The 17205-nt window shown below is 41.8% G+C and overlaps 1 protein-coding gene and 1 long non-coding RNA gene across 3 annotated transcripts in view; one reads left to right on the forward strand and one right to left on the reverse strand.

Moving 5' to 3' along the window:
• Positions 1-17205, reverse strand: part of ryk (receptor like tyrosine kinase) — a 294692-nt gene that overhangs the window by 247585 nt on the left and 29902 nt on the right. The window lies entirely within an intron of this gene.
• Positions 13225-14576, forward strand: LOC132405300 (uncharacterized). Its single transcript, XR_009515802.1, has 2 exons — positions 13225-14169; positions 14275-14576. It is a non-coding gene; the product is annotated as an uncharacterized LOC132405300 (long non-coding RNA).

Raw genomic sequence — 17205 nt, forward strand, 5'->3', positions numbered from 1 at the left:
AGTGTTCATGGAATGTTCTATTTCGGAATCGTATGCCAGAGGGGAAGAAGCTGTTTCTGTGTGTGCCTTCAGGCTTCTGTAGCTCCTTCCTGATGGTAACAATGAGAAGAGGACATGTCCTGGGTGGTGTGGTCTTAATGATGGACATTGCCTTTCTCAGGTACCGCTCCTGGATACTTACGGAGGCCGGTACCCATGATGGAGCTGACTAATTTTACAAATTATTGCAGCTTACTTCAATCCTATAACCTGCTCCCCACCCATACCAGACGGTGATGCAGTCAGTCAGAATGCTAGCCACAGTACATCTGTTGAGTGTTTGAGTTTGAGTGTTTTAGGTGATAGATCAAATCTCCTCAAATTCCTAATAAAATAAAGCCACTGTCTTGCTTTCTTTATAGCTATATCAACACGTTGGAATCAGACATATTGACACCTAGGAATGTAAAAGTGCTCACTCCACTTCTATCAATTGGTCAGTGTTCCCTCATCTTACCCTTTCCGAAGTCCAACAATCAGCTCTTTGGTCTTAACACAGAGTGCGTGTTTGATGCTACGACAACACCCAACTAGCTGGTATATCTCACTTCGGTACATCCTCTCATCAGCATCTGAGATTCTGTCAACAATGGTTGTATCATCAGGAAATTTATAGATGGCATTTGAGCCATGCTGAGCCACACAGTCATGACTGGTGAAACAGTAGAGTAGTAGGCTAAGTACACATCTCTGAGGTGCACCAGTCTTGATTGACAATGAGGTGGAAATATTATTACCAATCTGAACAGATTGTAGTCTTCCAGTTAGGAAGTTGAGGATCCAGTTGCAGGGGAAGGTACATTTTGGCCTACATTTTGAGGCTTTTTGATCAGAACTCTAGGAACTATGACGTTAAATGCTGAGCTATAAAGACACAAATTGTCCAGGTGATCCAAGGCCATGTGGAAAGCCATCTGCCATAGGCCTACTGTGGCGATAGGCAAATTGCTGTTTCTCCAGAGCCTTGCTGAGGCAGGAGTTGATTCTAACCATGACCAGCCTCTCAAAGCATTTCATCACTGTTCATGTGAGTGCTACTAGATGAAAATTGTCAAAGCAACTCACACCACTCTTCTTGAGCACTTGTATAACTGTTGCCCTTTGACGTGGGTGGGAACTTCTGACCGCAGCTGTAAGAGATTGAAAATGACATTGAATACTCCCCGTCAGTTGGATGGCACAAGAGTTCAGTGCCTTACCAGGTACTCCTTTGGGCCCACCACCTTGCGAGGGCTCACCCTGCTGAAAGACAGCCTGACGTCAGCCTCTGAGACAGTGATCACAGGGTTCAGTAGGGATCCTCACAACTGCAGTTTTATTCTCTCTTTCGAAGCCAGCATTGAGCTCTTCTGGTATTGAAGCATCGCTTAGTAGGAAGTAATGTCCTGCAAACCCTGCCAATGTCACCTCCAACCTCGCTCGGAATTGTTTTCTCACTCTTGAAATAGCTCTCCACAAGTCATACCTGGATCACTAGCCTTATATGCCACAGATCTAGCCCTCAGCAGACTTTGAAACTTTTGGTTCATCCATGGCTTTTAGTTTGGGAAACTTTAGTTTGTTTTCATAGGCACACACCTATCCACACAGATTTTAATGAAGTCAGTGACAACTGTGGCATACTCATCCAGATTCAAAGACTATCTAAAGTGTCCTGTAAGTTCTCCTGTACTTCCCTTACCCATATCTTCTTGGTGCTCACTACTGGTGCTGTTGTCCTCAGGGAATAAAATTACAGCCAGGCGATCATACTTTCCAAAATGTGGGTGTGGAATAGCATAGTAAGCACTCTTGATCTTAGTATAACAGGGGTCCAGTGTATTGTTTCCTCTGGTGCTACAAGTCATTTGTTGATAATAATAATTAGTGACTTTTCTAAGTTGGCCTGGTAAAGATCCGCCAAAATAATAGGGAAGGCATCAGGATGTGCTGTTTCATGCCTGTTGAGGTTACATCATTCAATTTGGCTACAGCTTGTTTACCATTGGCCTGAGGTGGAATGCATACCACTACCAAAACGATCGCTGAAATCTCTTGCAGCAGATAAAATGGCCAGCACTTGATTGCGAAGTGCTCCAGGTATAGTGAACAGGAGTGGGACTGCACCGCCACATTTCTACACCATGAGGAATTGATCATAAAGCATACACCTCCACCTCTGCTTTTGAGAGACTCAACAGACTTATCTTGGCAGGCAGACTTAAGATGCTTGGGAAGCTGAAATCTCTGCATGTAAGACAGTCACCTGGACCAGGTTGACTACACTCCAGGGTTCTGAAAGAGGTAGCTAAAGACACTGTGGAGGTATTAGAAATGACCTTTCAAGAATCACAAGATTCTGGAATAGTTCCAGAGACTGGAAAACTGTAAATATCACACCACTTCTTAAGAAGGGACACAAGTAGAAGAAAGGAAATTATAGTACAGTTAGCAAAACTTGAGTGGTTGTAAAGAAGTTGGAGTCCATTATTAAAGATGAGGTTTCAGAGTATTTGAACACACATGAAAAAATAGGACAAAGTAAGCATGGTTTCCTTTAGGGGAAATCTTGCCAAACAAACCAGCTGCAATTATTTGTTGAAAAAATACAAGCAGGATAGAGAAAGGACAGTCTGTGGATGGTGTTTACTTGGATTTTCATAAGGTGTTTGACATGCTGCCTTAACAACAGCCCATGGTATTGGGAAAGATCCTCCTCCCATCCACTCTATCTAGGCCTTCCGGCATAGATAGAAGATTGGCTGACTGGCTGGAGGCAAAGAGTAGGAATAGAGGGAGACTTTCTTGGTTGGCTGCCAGTGACTAATGGTGTTCTGCAGGGGTCAGGGTTGGGATCACCTCGTTTCATGCTCTATGTCAATGATTTAGTAGATGGAGTTGATGGTATTGTGGCCATTCATATTGCAGATAATATGAAGATAGATCAAGGGCAGGTTGTGTTGAGCAAGTATGGAGTCTACAGAAGGACTTAGACAAATTAGGGCAAAGAAGTAGCAGATAAAATATAATGTTGGGAAATGTATGGCCATGTACTTAGGAATAAAGGCGTAGACTATTTTCTAAATAGGGAGAAAATTCAAAAATCAGAGGTGCAAAGGGACTTAGGAGTCCTTTTGCTGAATTCCCTGAAGGCTAACTTGCAGGTTATGTCCGTGGTAAGGAAGGCAAATGCAATTTTAGCATTCATTCAGAGAGGACTAAAGTATAAGAGCAAGGGTTTAATGCTGAGGCTTTATAAGGCAATAGTCAAGCTGCACTTGAAGTTTTGGGCCCCGTATCTAAGAGGAGATGTGCTGGCATTGGAAAGGGCCCAGAGGAGCTTCAGGAGAATGATTCTGAGAATGAAAGGGTTAACATGTGAGGAGCGTTTGATGGTTCTAGGCCAGAACCAACTGGGGTGCGGAGGGGAACCTCATTAAATGTTATCAAATGCAAAAGGCCTAGACAGGGTGGATGTGGGGAGGATGTTTCCTATAGTGGGAGTCAGGACCAGAGGGCACAAGCTCAGCACAGAGGAATGTCCATTTATAACAGAGATGTGGACACATTTCTTTAGCCAGAGGGTTGCAAATCAGTGGAATTCATTGCCAAGTCAATGCCTATATTTAAAGCAGAGACATGTTTAGTTCTTGATTAGTCAGGGCAGGAGAATAGGATTGAGTGTGATAATAAATCAGCCACGATGGAATGGCAGAGCAGACTCAATAGGCCAAATGGTCTAATTCTGCTCCTATGTCCTATGTCCACCTGTGGCAACGAATTCCACAGATTCAACACTCTCTGGCTAAAGAAATTCCTCATCTCCGTTCTAAAAGGACGTCCATCTAGCTTGAGGCTGTGTCCTCTGGTCTCAGACTGTCTCACCAAAGGAAGCATCCTCTCCACATTCACTCTATCAAGGGCTTTCAACAGATTTCAATGAGGACACCCCTCATTCTTCTGAATTATAATGAATACCAACCCAGAGCCATCAAGCATTCTTCATATGACAAGCCAGTCAATCCTGGAATAATTTTTGTGAATCGCCTTTGAACCCTCTCTAGTTTCAGCACATCCTTTCAGAGATAAGGATCCCAAACCTGCTCACAATTATCCAAATGAGGCCTCACCATTTTTACTTTTATATTCTAATCTTTTTGAAATGATTGCTAACACTACATTTCCCTTCCTCACCACAGATTCAATCTGCAAGTTAACCATTAGGGAAACCTGCTCAAGGACTCCAAAAGTTTTTTTTTTCTATTTTCTCTCCATTTAGAAAATAGTCTGGTAGGTTCTTCTACCACACACTTCCCAACACCGTATTCCACCTGCCATTTCTTTGCCCGTTCTCCCAATCTGACTTCCTCAAAACCTTCTGCCCCTCCACCCATCTTCAGACTGTCTGCAAACTTTGCAACAAAGCCATCAATTCCATCATCCAAATCACTGACATATATAACATAAAAAGAATTGGCCCAAACACAGACCCCTGTAGAACACCACTAGTCACAGGTAGCCAATTAGAAAAGGCTCCCTTTATTACTACTCTTTGCCTCCTGCCAATCAGCCAATGCTCCATCCATCCTAGAATACTTCCTGTATTATCATGGGCTCGTAGCTTGTTAAGTAGTCTCATGTGTGGCACCTTGTCAAATGCCTTCTGAAAATACAAGTGCACAACATCAACTGATACTCCTTTGTCTACTCTGCTTATTTCTTCAAAGAATTCCAACAGATTTGTCAAGCAAGATCTTCTCTTGAGGAAACCATGGCCTATGTTATCAAGTGCTTCAAAGTACCCTGAAACACTGTCCTTAACAATCAACTCCAAAAACTTCCCAGCCACTGAGGTCAGACTAACTGAGCTATAATTTCCTTTCTTCTGCTTTTCTCCCTTCTTGAAGAGTTGAGTGACATTTGGAATTTTCCAGACGTCCAGAATCAACTGAATCCTGAAAGATAATTACAAGTGCCTCTCCAATATCTACAGCCACATCTTTCAGAACTCTGGGTGTAAATCAACTGACCCAGGTGATTAATCTACCTTCAATACCTTCAGACCTTTCAGTTTCCCCAAGAACCAGACGAGATATATCCCAGGCTACTCTGGGAGGTGAGGGAGGAGATTGCGGAGTCTCTGACAATGATCTTTGCATCATCAATAGAGACGGGAGAAGTTCCAGAAGATTGGAGGGTTGCTGATGTTACTCCAATCTTCAAGAAAGAAGAGTAGCGATAGCCCAGGAAATTATAGACCAGTGAGTCTTATTTCAGTGGTTGGTAAGTTGATGGAGAAGATCCTGAGAGGCAGGATTTATGAACATTTGGAGAGGCATAGTATGATTAGGACTAGTCAGCATGGCTTTGTCAAAGGTAGATTGTGCTTTATGAGCCTGAATGAATTTTTTGAGGACGTGACTAAACACAATGATGAAGGTAGAGCCGCAGATATATAGCGCATTTGATAAGGTACCCTATGCAAGACTTATTGAGAAAGTAAGGAAGCATGGTATCCAAGGGGACATTGCATTGTGGATCCAGAATTGGCTTGCCCATAGAAGGCAAAGAGTGGCTGTATTCAGGTCATATTCTGCATGGAGGTCAGTCACCAATGGTGTGCCTCAGGGATCTGCTCTGCGACCGCTTCTCTTCATGATTTTTAAGAATGATCTGGATGAGGAAGTAGAGGGATGGGTTAGTAAATTTCTGATGACACAGAGGTTGAAGGTGTTGTGGATAATGTGGGTGTTGTGGATAGTGTGAGGGTTGTCAGAAGTTACAACGGGACATTGATAGGATGTAAAACTGGGCTGAGAAATGGCAGATGGAGTTCAACCTAGATGAGTCAAGTCAAGTCACTTTTATTGTCATTTCGACCATAATTGCTGGTACAGTACATAGTAAAAATGAGACAACGTTTTTCAGGACCATGGTGTTACATAACACAGTACAAAAACTAGACTGAACTACGTAAAAAAAACAACAGAGAGAATGCTACACTAGACTACAGACCTACACAGGACTGCATAAAGTGGACAAAAACAGTGCAGGCATTACAATAAATAATAAACAGGACAACAGGGCAAGGTGTCAGTCCAAGCTTTGGATATTGAGGAGTCTGATAGCTTGGGGGAAGAAACTGTTACATAAGTGTGAGGTGGCTCATTTTGGTAGGTCAAATATGATGGTAGAATATAGAGTTAATTCAAAGACTCCTGGCAGTGTGGAAGATCAGAGGGATCTTGGGGTCTGAGTCCATAGGACACTCAAAGCTGCTGCGCAGGTTGATTCTGCATATGGTGCACTGGCCTTCATCAATCATAGGATTGAGTTTAGGAGCTGAGAGGTAATGTTCCAGCTATATAGGACCCTGTTCAGACCCCACTTGGAATACTGTGCTCAGTTCTCGTCACCTCACTACAGGAAGGATGTGATGTATAGAAAGGGTGCAGAGGAGATTTACAAGGATGTTGCCTGGATTGGGGAGCTTGCCTTATGAGAATAGGCTGAGTGAACTTGGCTTTTTCTCCTTGGAGTGACGGAGGATGAGAGGGGACCTGATAGAGGTACATAAGATGATGAGAGGCACTGATCGTGTGGATAGTCGGTGTCTTTTTCCCAGGGCAGAAATGGCTAGCACTAGAGGGCACAGTTTTAAGGTGCTTGGAAGTAGGTTTTCTATGTTTCTACCTACCTCTCTTGTTATGGTAATTTCCCACAGTTCATGCCCCCCCCCCACCTGGAACTTCCACAGTTCTGCTTGTGTCTTCCATTGTGAAGACTGATGCAAAATACTTACACCAGTACTACCTCTCCAGCATCGTTTTCCAGAGGTCTGATATCCACTCTCGCCTCTCTTTTACATTTCTGTATCTGAAGAAACTTTTGGTATCCTCTTTAATATTATTGGCTAGCTTACTTTCGTATTCATTCTTCACTTCTTTTTGAGACTTTTTCTTGCCTTCCGTCGGTTTTTAAATGCTTCCCAATCCTCCAACTTCCCAGTAATTTTTACTCCATTATATGCCGTCTCTTTGGCTTTCATGTTGGCTTTAATTTCTTTTGTTAGCCATGGCTGTGTCATTTTTCCTTTTGAGTATTTCTTTCTCCTTGGGAAGTACAGGCAGTCCCCGAGTTATGAATGTCCAAGTTACAACCAACTCGTACTTATGAACAGAGGGAGGAGAACACCGTCCGCCATTAAAATCAGCTCATGACGCCGTCCGCCATTTTAAGTCATTGCCGTTAACACTGTGTTGAGCTTATAACTTTGTATTTGGCTTAAATATTTCTCAGCAAGATTCACCCTGATCCTCCTTTTCCAGTCAGCACCGTCCCTACTTGTTCCATTTAACCTGTCTAGGACCCTGAGCGACCCACCACCCACAGCTGCTGCTGTACTTTTTTTAAATTAAGTGCGTTTCTGAACAATAGCCAGATCAGAAATGCTGATCAAGTCAACTAGTTCCTAAAGAGTACTCTGATAGGCCAATTAGACAGTTCACTGCTGCTCAGCAATAGAACATAAAATCCGCAGTTTTCTGTTCCATTGACGGAAAACGATCACGATTGAAAATAAAGTGGAAATAATAAAGAGACTGGAAAGAGGTGAAACACCATCATTGGAAAAGCGTTAGGTTACAGTCCGTCAACGAATGGAACAACTTTAAAGGATACAGGTAAAGAATAAAGTGAGAATAATGGAACACGTGAAGGCCCTGCCCCAATGAAAGCTACAATTATTTCTAAGCAACACAGTGGTTTAATTATTGAAATACATATGTTTCTTAAGTGTTTTATATGTATAGAAAGGTTATATATATACTATATACTAAGACAAATGTTTGACTAACTGACGTTAAGTAATACCAGATGTATCAGTTCCAACGCATGCACAAATCCGACTTAAAGACGGACTCAGGAACGGAACTCTTTCGTAACTCAGGGGCTGCCTATATATATCCTGTGCCTTCCAAATTGCTTCCAGAAATTCCAGCCATTGCTGCTTTGCTATCATCCCTATCAGTGTTCTTTTCCAATCAATTCTGGCCATCTCCTCTCTCATGCCTCTCTAATTCCCTTTACTCCACTGTAATACCAAGACTTCTGACTTTAGCTTCTCATTCTCAAATTTCAGGGTGAATTTGATCATGTTATGGTCATTTTACCCTAAGGGTTCTTTTACTTTAAGCTCTCTCAACAATTCTAGTTCAATATCCAATCCAGAATAGTTGATCCTCTAGTGGGCTCAACTATGGGTTGATCTGAAAAGCCTTCTTGTCAGCACTCTAGAAAATCCCCCCCCCCCCCCGTAAACCAGCACCAACCTGACTTCCCAATCTACCTTCATATTCAATGCATATTGGTCCCCATGACTAATGTAACACTGCCCTTTTGGCATGCATTCTTCTTTGTAATTTGTAGGCCACACCCTTACTACTATTTGGGGGACTGTATACAACTCCCATTGGGGTCTTTTTACCCTTGCTGTTCCTTAGCTCCATCCACAATGACTCAACACCTTCTATGTCACCCTTTTCTAACGATTTGGATCGATTTGAAAGGCTGCTGGTTTTCTGGAAGAGCTGCCAGGCAAGGCAGTAGAGGTACATCAAATTTTAATGTCTGAAAGGCATTTGGGCAGGTACTTGGAAAGGAAACCCATAGCGGGTTATGAACTGGTACACACAAATGCTTTGACTAGCAGCAAGGTCAGCATGGAGTTTAATGCTGAGAAGTGTGAGGTTCTACATTTTGGCAGGAATAATCCAAATAGAACATACAGGGTAAATGGTAGGGCATTGAGGAATGCAGAGGAACAGAGAGATCTAGGAATAACAGTGCATAGTTCCCTGAAGGTGGAGTCTCATGTAGATAGGGTGGTGAAGAAGGCTTTTGGAACGCTGGCCTTTATAAATCAAAGCATTGAGTACAGAAGATGGGATGTAAAGTTAAAATTGTACAAGGCATTGGTAAGGCCAAATTTGGAATATTGTGTGCAGTTCTGGTCACCAAATTATAGGAAAGATATCAATAAATTAGAGAGAGTGCAGAGACGATTTACTAGGATGTTACCTGGGTTTCAGCACTTAAGTTACAGAGAAAGGTTGAACAAGTTAGGTCTCTATTCATTGGAGCATAGAAGGTTGAGAGGGGATTTGATCGAGGTATTTAAAATTTTGAGAGGGATAGATTGAGTTGATGTGAATAGGCTGTTTCCATTGAGAGTAGGGGAGATTCAAACGAGAGGACATGATTTGTGAATTAGGGGGCAGAAGTTTAAGGGAAACACGAGGGGGTATTTCTTTACTCAGAGAGTGATAGCTGTGTGGAATGAGCTTCCTGTAGAAGTAGTAGAGGCCAGTTCAGTTGTGTCATTTAAGGTAAAATTGGATAGGTATATGGACAGGAAAGGAGTGGAGGGTTATGGGCTGAGTGCGGGTAGGTGGGACTAGGTGAGATTAAGAGTTTGGCACGGACTAGGAGGGCCGAGATGGCCTGTTTCTGTGCTGTGATTGTTATATGGTTATAAACAAGATGGGATAAAAAGCCCTATTTCCGTGCTGTGTAATTCTGATTAAGGAAACCAGTGGATTCTCTTTGAATATGCACTATTTTAGATTCTCATATTAAAGGCTGATAGCAATCAAGCAAAACTCTTGAAGAATCATTATTCAGATAAACTATAAGGATGTCCATATAACATGCCATGGTTTGTAATTTTAAGCATGACGCTGGAATTGGTGCCATCATAGAAGGTGAAGAAAATCAAAGGTTACAGGAGATGTTGGTCAGCTGAGGAATGATAACTGGCTTTAAATTCAGACATGTGGATTTTTGCATTTTTGGGTAGTCAAAGTGGCATAGACTGAATCGTCAGGCTCTGGGTAATCCTCCAGAACAGAGGGACCAAGGATTACAGGTACATAAGTTCACTGAAAGGAGCATCAGGTGGTGAAGGAAGCATTTGCCATGCTGGCCTATCAGTCAAGGCACTGAGATAGGAGTTGGGACCTTGTGTCACAGTTGTAGAAGATGTTGGTGAGACCACATATTGGAATATTGTGCCCACTTTTGATTGCTCTGTTGTAGAAAAGACATCAATAAACTACGGACAGTACAGAGAAGTGTTCCAAAGACATTACCATGGAGTTCTAGGAAGAGGTTGGTAGGCAAGGACTTTATTCAAGTGTAGAGTAAATTTACCTTACCTATGCCCCTCATGGTTTTATCCATCTCAACATCTTATAAAGGTGGTTAAAACTATGTGGGGTATATAGACAGGATGAATGCACATGGTCTTTTCCTCAGTTATAGAGAACCAAAAACTATAGAGGACATACAGTGCCTATAAAAAGTATTCATTCCCCTTGGAAGTTTTCATGTTTTATTGTTTTACAACACTGAATCATAGTTAGTTTTATTTAGCTTTTTTAACACTGTCACAAAAGAATCTTTTTCTGTTGATCAAAGTGAAAATAGATCTCTACAAAGTGATCTAAATTAATTACAAATATAAAACACAAGACAATTGATTGCATAAGTATTCACCCCCTTTAGTATGACACCAAATCATCACTGATGCAGTTAATTGGTTTTAGAAGTCAGATTATTAGCTAAATGGAGATGACCATGTTCAGTCAAGGTGTTTCAACTGACTGTAGTAAAAATACACCTGTGTCTGGAAGGTCCAACTGCCAGTGAGAGTCAGTATTCTAGCAAAAACTACACCATGAAGAACAAAACAACACTCCAAGCAAATAGAGGTTATTGAGAAGTACAAGTGAGGAGATGGATAAAAGAGAACTTCCAAGTTACTGAATATCCTTTGGAGTAATCATCAAGAAATGGAAAGAATATGGCACAGCTGTAAATCTGCCTAAAGCAGGCCGTTCTCAAAAACTGAGTGACCTTGCAAGAGGGGACTGGAGAGGGAGGCCACCAAGAGACCTATGGCAACTCTGCAGGAGTTACAAGCTTCAGTTGTCAAGATGGGAGAGTCTGCGCATACAACTGCTGCCCAGGTGCTTCACCAGTTGCAACTTTATGGGTGAATAGCAAAGACAAAGCCACTGTTGAAAAAACTCACATGAAATCTCAGGTAGAATTTGCCACAAGGCATGTGGGAGGCTCTGAAGTCCGCTGGATGAAGGTTCTATGGTCTGATGAAACCAAAACTGAGCTTTCTGGCCACCAGACTAAACGCTATGCTTGTTGTAAGCCAAACACTACACATCATCAAAAATATACCATCCCTACTGAGAAGCATGGTGGTGGCTGCATTATGCTGTGGGGATGCTTCACTGCAGCAAGGCTCTGAAAGGCTCGCGAAGGTAGAGGGTAAAATTAATGCAGAGAAATCCTAGAGGAAAACCTGGTGCAATCTGCAAAAGACTGCAACTTGGGAGAAAAGCTGTTTTCCAGCAAGACAGTGACCCCAAGCTTAAAGCTAACGTTACACAGGAGTGGCTTAAAAACAAAGTTAATGTCTTGGAGTGGCCAAGTCAGAGTCCAGACCTCAATCCAATTGAGAATTTATGGCTGGACTTGAAAAGGGCTGTTGACTCATGATCCCCATGCAATCTTACAGAGCTTGAGCAGTTTTGTAAAGAATGGGGAATAATTGCCATGTTCCAGATGTGCAAAGGTGGTAGAGACCAATCCGCACAGACCCAAGGCTGTAATTGCTGCCAAAGGTGCATCTACTAAGACTTAAAAGGTGTGAATACTCATGCAATCATGAGTATCAATGTGTTTATATTTGTAATTAATTTAGATCACTTTTAGAGATCTGTTTTCATTTTGACATGAAAGAGTTTTTTATGTTGATTAGTGTCAAAAAAGCCAAATCGTATCCACGGTAATTCAATGTTAATTGAATCAATTAAACATGAAAACTTCCTGGGGGGGTGGTGGTGAATAGTTTTTATAGGCACTGTAGTTATGAGGTGAGAATTTAAAAGGGACAGAGGGCAACATGCAGAGAGTGGAACAGGCAAGTAACAACATTCAAGAGGTATTTGGATAAATACATGGTTAGGAGCTTTAGAAGGTTATGGGCCAAATGCAGGAAAACAGGATTAGTTTGGTGAACGGGGACAATTTTTAAATACTATGCTACAATTGTTTATTGAGAAGAGGAATCTATGATCCAAGAGGAATTTCATAATAAACACAAGAAATTCTGCCACAATTCTGTCAGAGTGAGCAACCTCCAATTTTTGAACAGTGATCCTTTTTATACTCTCGAGCATTTTGTTCCTCATTCCACAGTGTTAAGACCATCCCAGTATCTCTATGTTTTAATCAAGTCTCCTTGTACTTTTATAAACTTCAGAAAACACAACCCTGTCCAAACTTTCCTCAAAAGGCCACCCCAGCCTACTAAATATTAACATTCTATCTTAAAAAAGAGACCAATGTTGTACCCTCTATTTCAGTTGTGACCTTACCAATGCCCCTTATACTGAAGTACAATCTGGTATTTATTCCCTCTCACACTAAATATTATGATTCTCTTTGTTTTCCTATTTGTTCCCATAGCTGCATACTATCATTCACCAAAATGCCTTTGCACTTGGGGCTTTGTAATCTCTCACCTTTTGGATGATGTGGTTGTTTCCACTTTCACCAGCAAAATAATCAATTTCACCTTTGCCCACATCATATTCCATTTGTCAGGTCTTTGCCCATTCAATTAGCACACCTTAGTATTGTCAATGATCCTTCCCATCATCCAACAATCTTTTTGATCTCTGACCATCAGGTAGGAGATACCATAGCATAAGGACAAGGTTAGGCAAAACAACAGAATGGCATAAAGGTGGTTGTGTAATCTGAAGTAGCATAAAAAGGAAGTACTGAAATAACAATAACAGAAGTGGTAGAATTAACGTCTGGAAATGCAGCAACACTTCCGGGAAATGGACGTTCAAAACATAGATGGCTCAGAAGTCTGATAGCAGTATGGAAGATGCTATTCTTGAGTCTTTGTCATCTAGGCTTTCATAACTGTGGTATCTTCTTCTAGATCGGGGGTCGGCAACCCGCGGCTCCGGAGCCACATGTGGCTCTTTTACGTCTGTGCTGCGGCTCCCTGTTGCTTTGGGAAATAATTGGTTGTGGCGACCCTTTTCCTGGCACATCCGAACCGACTCACAATTAGATAGCCTACGGGGTTTTGCAAGCACAGAGCTTTGGAGCCTCTGCGCCATGGGGGGGGGGGGCAGGTTGAGGGAGGCTTAAAAGTGAGGCTGAAGATTTCGAATAAAGTTTTTTCCTTCGACTGCAGTTACCGACTCCGTGTCGTAATTTTAGCGCTGCGTGTAGCACACCGCTACATGGTCAGTATTTAATTAAAATGTATTTTATGTTAGTTTGTTAGTTTTTGAAATGTAAATCTAAATTTGAAGATTATGGTGATCTTGTACAATCTAAATAAGACGTCGTGGCGACCCATTTCCTGACACATCCGAACCGGCTCACAATTAGCCAGCGTTCAGGCTAAGGGAGATAGCCTACGGGGGTTTGTGAGTACGTGTCTTTTGCAGCATCCGCGCCCATGGGGGGCGGGTTGAGGGAGGCTTAAAAGCAAGGCTGTTTAGTTCGAATAAAGCTATCTTTGACTGCAGTTTACTGACTGCGTGTAGCACACCGCTACAACGTGTTTTTATCGCTGGCTGTCCAGAGGGGAGGTGCTGAAACGCTTTGTCGCGTGTCTGGAAGAAGTGAAAACTTTCCTGGGCAGCAAAGGGCTTACCTTTCCTGAGCTGGAACAGCCAGAGTGGCTGGAAAAGCTACACTTCATGGTAGACATGACAGCGCACCTGAACACGCTGAACACAGCTCTTCAGGGGAAAGGACGTACAGCCCTGCACATGTTGGAGGATGTTTTGGCACTCGAGCGCAAGTTGACGTTGCTTGCCAGAGATTTACAGAAAGGCACATTGTCTCACTTCCCCAATTTGAGAGAGTTCAAACAAGGTCACGACATGATAAATTCGGGGTATTTACATTCTGCAATCATCGCAATGCAAACATCGTTTGGGAAACGCTTCTGTGAGTTCAGAGAGGAAAAAAACACATTATCCTTCCCGGTCACTCCCCTAAGCATCGATCCATCCCTACTGAATACGACTGCATTGTCAGGTGTGAGTCAACCTGAACAAGTATGATAAATATTTTAATTGCCTATTATTTTACGTATATTCATATGTTTTCATTGTTCAGTGAAATAGTCCTTTTATTTTTCAGGTTGACAGCTGGCTGACGTTATTTTTGGTTTGCTGCTGGCGAACAATTTAAGTTCGGCGTTTTTCATAAATACAAGAAGGACTCAAATAGACATTGAGTATTTTACTTAAAAGTAACCTTCAACCCAACGTCTTTTTTCGGAGTTCAAAATGTTTTTGTTGCATGCAGAAATGTAATTTCGTTTTCTCTGCAGGAGTTCATCAATTTCATAAATGCAACACATTATAGTTTGTTTATACATAGCATAAAGGCAAAACAAAACGTTGTATGCAGTGTTATTTCATTTTAAATGTCAAACGGGTTTTGCGGCTCCCAGTGTTTTCTTTTCTGTGGGAAACGGGTCCAAATGGCTCTTTCAGTGGTAAAGGTTGCTGACCCCTGTTCTAGATGATAGAGGGAAGAAAAGAAAATGGCAGATTGACAGGCACCTTTGGTAATACTGTTAGCAACGTAACTTTGGGATGGGCTGGATGGGAGGAAGAAGAGTCTATGTTGGAATGGGCAGCGTTTACCACTCTCATCAGTCCAAAACAGAGCAATGGCTAATACCAAGCTGAGATGCAATCCATCAGGATATTTTCTGTAGCATCTGTAGAAGTACAAGAGAATGCTCATGGATAAACCAAATCTTCTCAGTGAATGAGATTGAGGAGGACATGGATAGTAGAGAGAAAGAGACTTCCATCACTAGGCCTGATAACATAGCTCATATCCTCTTTCCTGCATCTTATACTTTGTTTTCCTGAAATTCAAGCTTACTCTCTTGAGCCCCATGAGCCTTCCCGCTGCCACACACCATTCTCAAACATTTCTCTGTGGTATGCAGGTGATGTCAAAAGACCACAAGGACAGGGACAACTTGTGTGCACAATGCAATAATACCTAGTTATGACAACAACACACACAAAATGCTGATGGAACACAGCAGGCCAGGCAGCATGTACAGGGAGAAGCACTGTCGACATTTCGGGCCGAGACCCTTCATCAGGACTAACTGAAAGGAAAGACAGTACTTAGAAACTATCCTTCCTTTCGGTTAGTCCTGACGAAGGGTCTCGGTCCGAAACATCGACAGCACTTCTCCCTATAGATGCTGCCTGGCCTGCTGTGTTCCACCAGTATTTTGCGTGTGTTGTTGTTTGAATTTCCAGCATCTGCAGATTTCCTTGTGAATACCTAGTTATAGTTGTGACTGATCAAATTTTAAGCTGATTGATGTATATAATACAAATCTGCACTCTGGTTTTACTGATTTGAGTACACAAATATTCTGAGCAAGTTGCTGCTTTAGTGTATCAGTTGAAGTTATTGTAAAAAAAATTTTTGCTATTTGAATTTTCTGTTGAATTTCCAGCTCATTTCATTGATCTGAAACATGCAACACAATTGCCTTTAAAATGTTCAGCCCCACAAGAATAAAGCAACACTCCTGAGAAATACAAATTGCTCACAAAACAGCCTGTGGACTTGATGATATGGTTTTGAGTCATGCTGCTAAGTGGATAACATGGTGGCCTAGCTAGTAAGAGCCACTGCTTCACTGCCCAAGTTTAATCCTAACATTAGGTGCTAGCATTTTCAAAATTTCATGTTCTCTGTAAACATATGGGTTTCCTCTGGGCATTCCAGATTTTCCTCCTATAATCGAAAGTCATGCAAGTTGGTAGATTAACTGGCATTTGTAAATTGTCCCTAATCCAGTAAATGGTAGAACCTGGAGGAGCTGAGGGGAATGTCAAGAGAATAAAATAGGATTAGTGCACATTGGTCTGTGCGCACAAGGTGGGTTGACTGGCCTGCTGGCACACTGCAGCTCTCTCAACAGCCCATCAACGCGAAACAAGTGGCAAGGGATGTGGGACACCAGAGGCCACGGCACAGACATAAAGGTGACCACATCTTCCCTGTGTACTTGTGTTCATCTTGCTACAAGTTATGCATAACCAGGACTGGATACCATTTTAGCAATATCTTTCTGCACTTTTTTTCTATGCCTAACATAACAGAGGAAAGCATGCCCTGTGTCTTTTCAGTCCACCTACTTAAATGCTCTGCTACTTTTACATATAGTGGGCTTTGGTTAATTGGGACACATCAGGCCCAGTACATATTGGCCCAATTAAACATCTGCCCTGATGAGCTGAAGTTTCATGGAAATAGCTAAAAAGGTATAAAAAGATAAACTAAAAAAGAGATTATGTATTTAAATGAAATACAGAACAAATTAGAACACTACCAATAGTACTACAGTACTATAAAATTTTGTATTAGTTCCAAATAGTTTTTGATTTGAGGAATTTGTATGCATGAAAAAAATATGTACAGACATTTAGTGCAGATAATCGACCGCCTTTACACAACGCCATCGATGAATGCATCCTCCAAATTTTCATTTTTACTGTAACGTTCAAGATGATCACCAATATCTTTACATTCTTCATAGTTCCTCTTCGTTGAAGTAGTGAAATAGTTTCACATTCACTCCCAGCTATTTCTGGCAACTCCAAGCCTGAATCACATCACTTTTACTGCACAGAACAACACAGCACAGGAACAGGCCCTTCAGTCTACCACATTGTGCCAAACGAGTTAAAATAATTAAACATGTGGGCAAACTAATCTCTTTTGCCTACACAATGTCCATATCTCTATATTCTCTCCACATTCATGTATCTAAGAGCCTCTTACAACACCTCCATCATGTCAGTCTACACGATCACCCCGGTAGCACATTCCAGGCATCCACCACTATCTTTTGTTTAAAAATAAAATACCCCCTCTTATCTTAAGTGTATGCCTGCTAGTACTAGACATTTCAACCCTGGAAAAGATACTGGCTACCGACTGCATCTATGCCTCTCACGAGTTTAAGGTTATATCAAGTCTCTCCTTAGCCTCCCTGTTTCAGAGAAAATAACTCAAGTTATCCAA

Source organism: Hypanus sabinus, chromosome 2 (assembly GCF_030144855.1).
Source record: "Hypanus sabinus isolate sHypSab1 chromosome 2, sHypSab1.hap1, whole genome shotgun sequence".
Classification (NCBI taxonomy): Eukaryota; Metazoa; Chordata; class Chondrichthyes; order Myliobatiformes; family Dasyatidae; genus Hypanus; species Hypanus sabinus.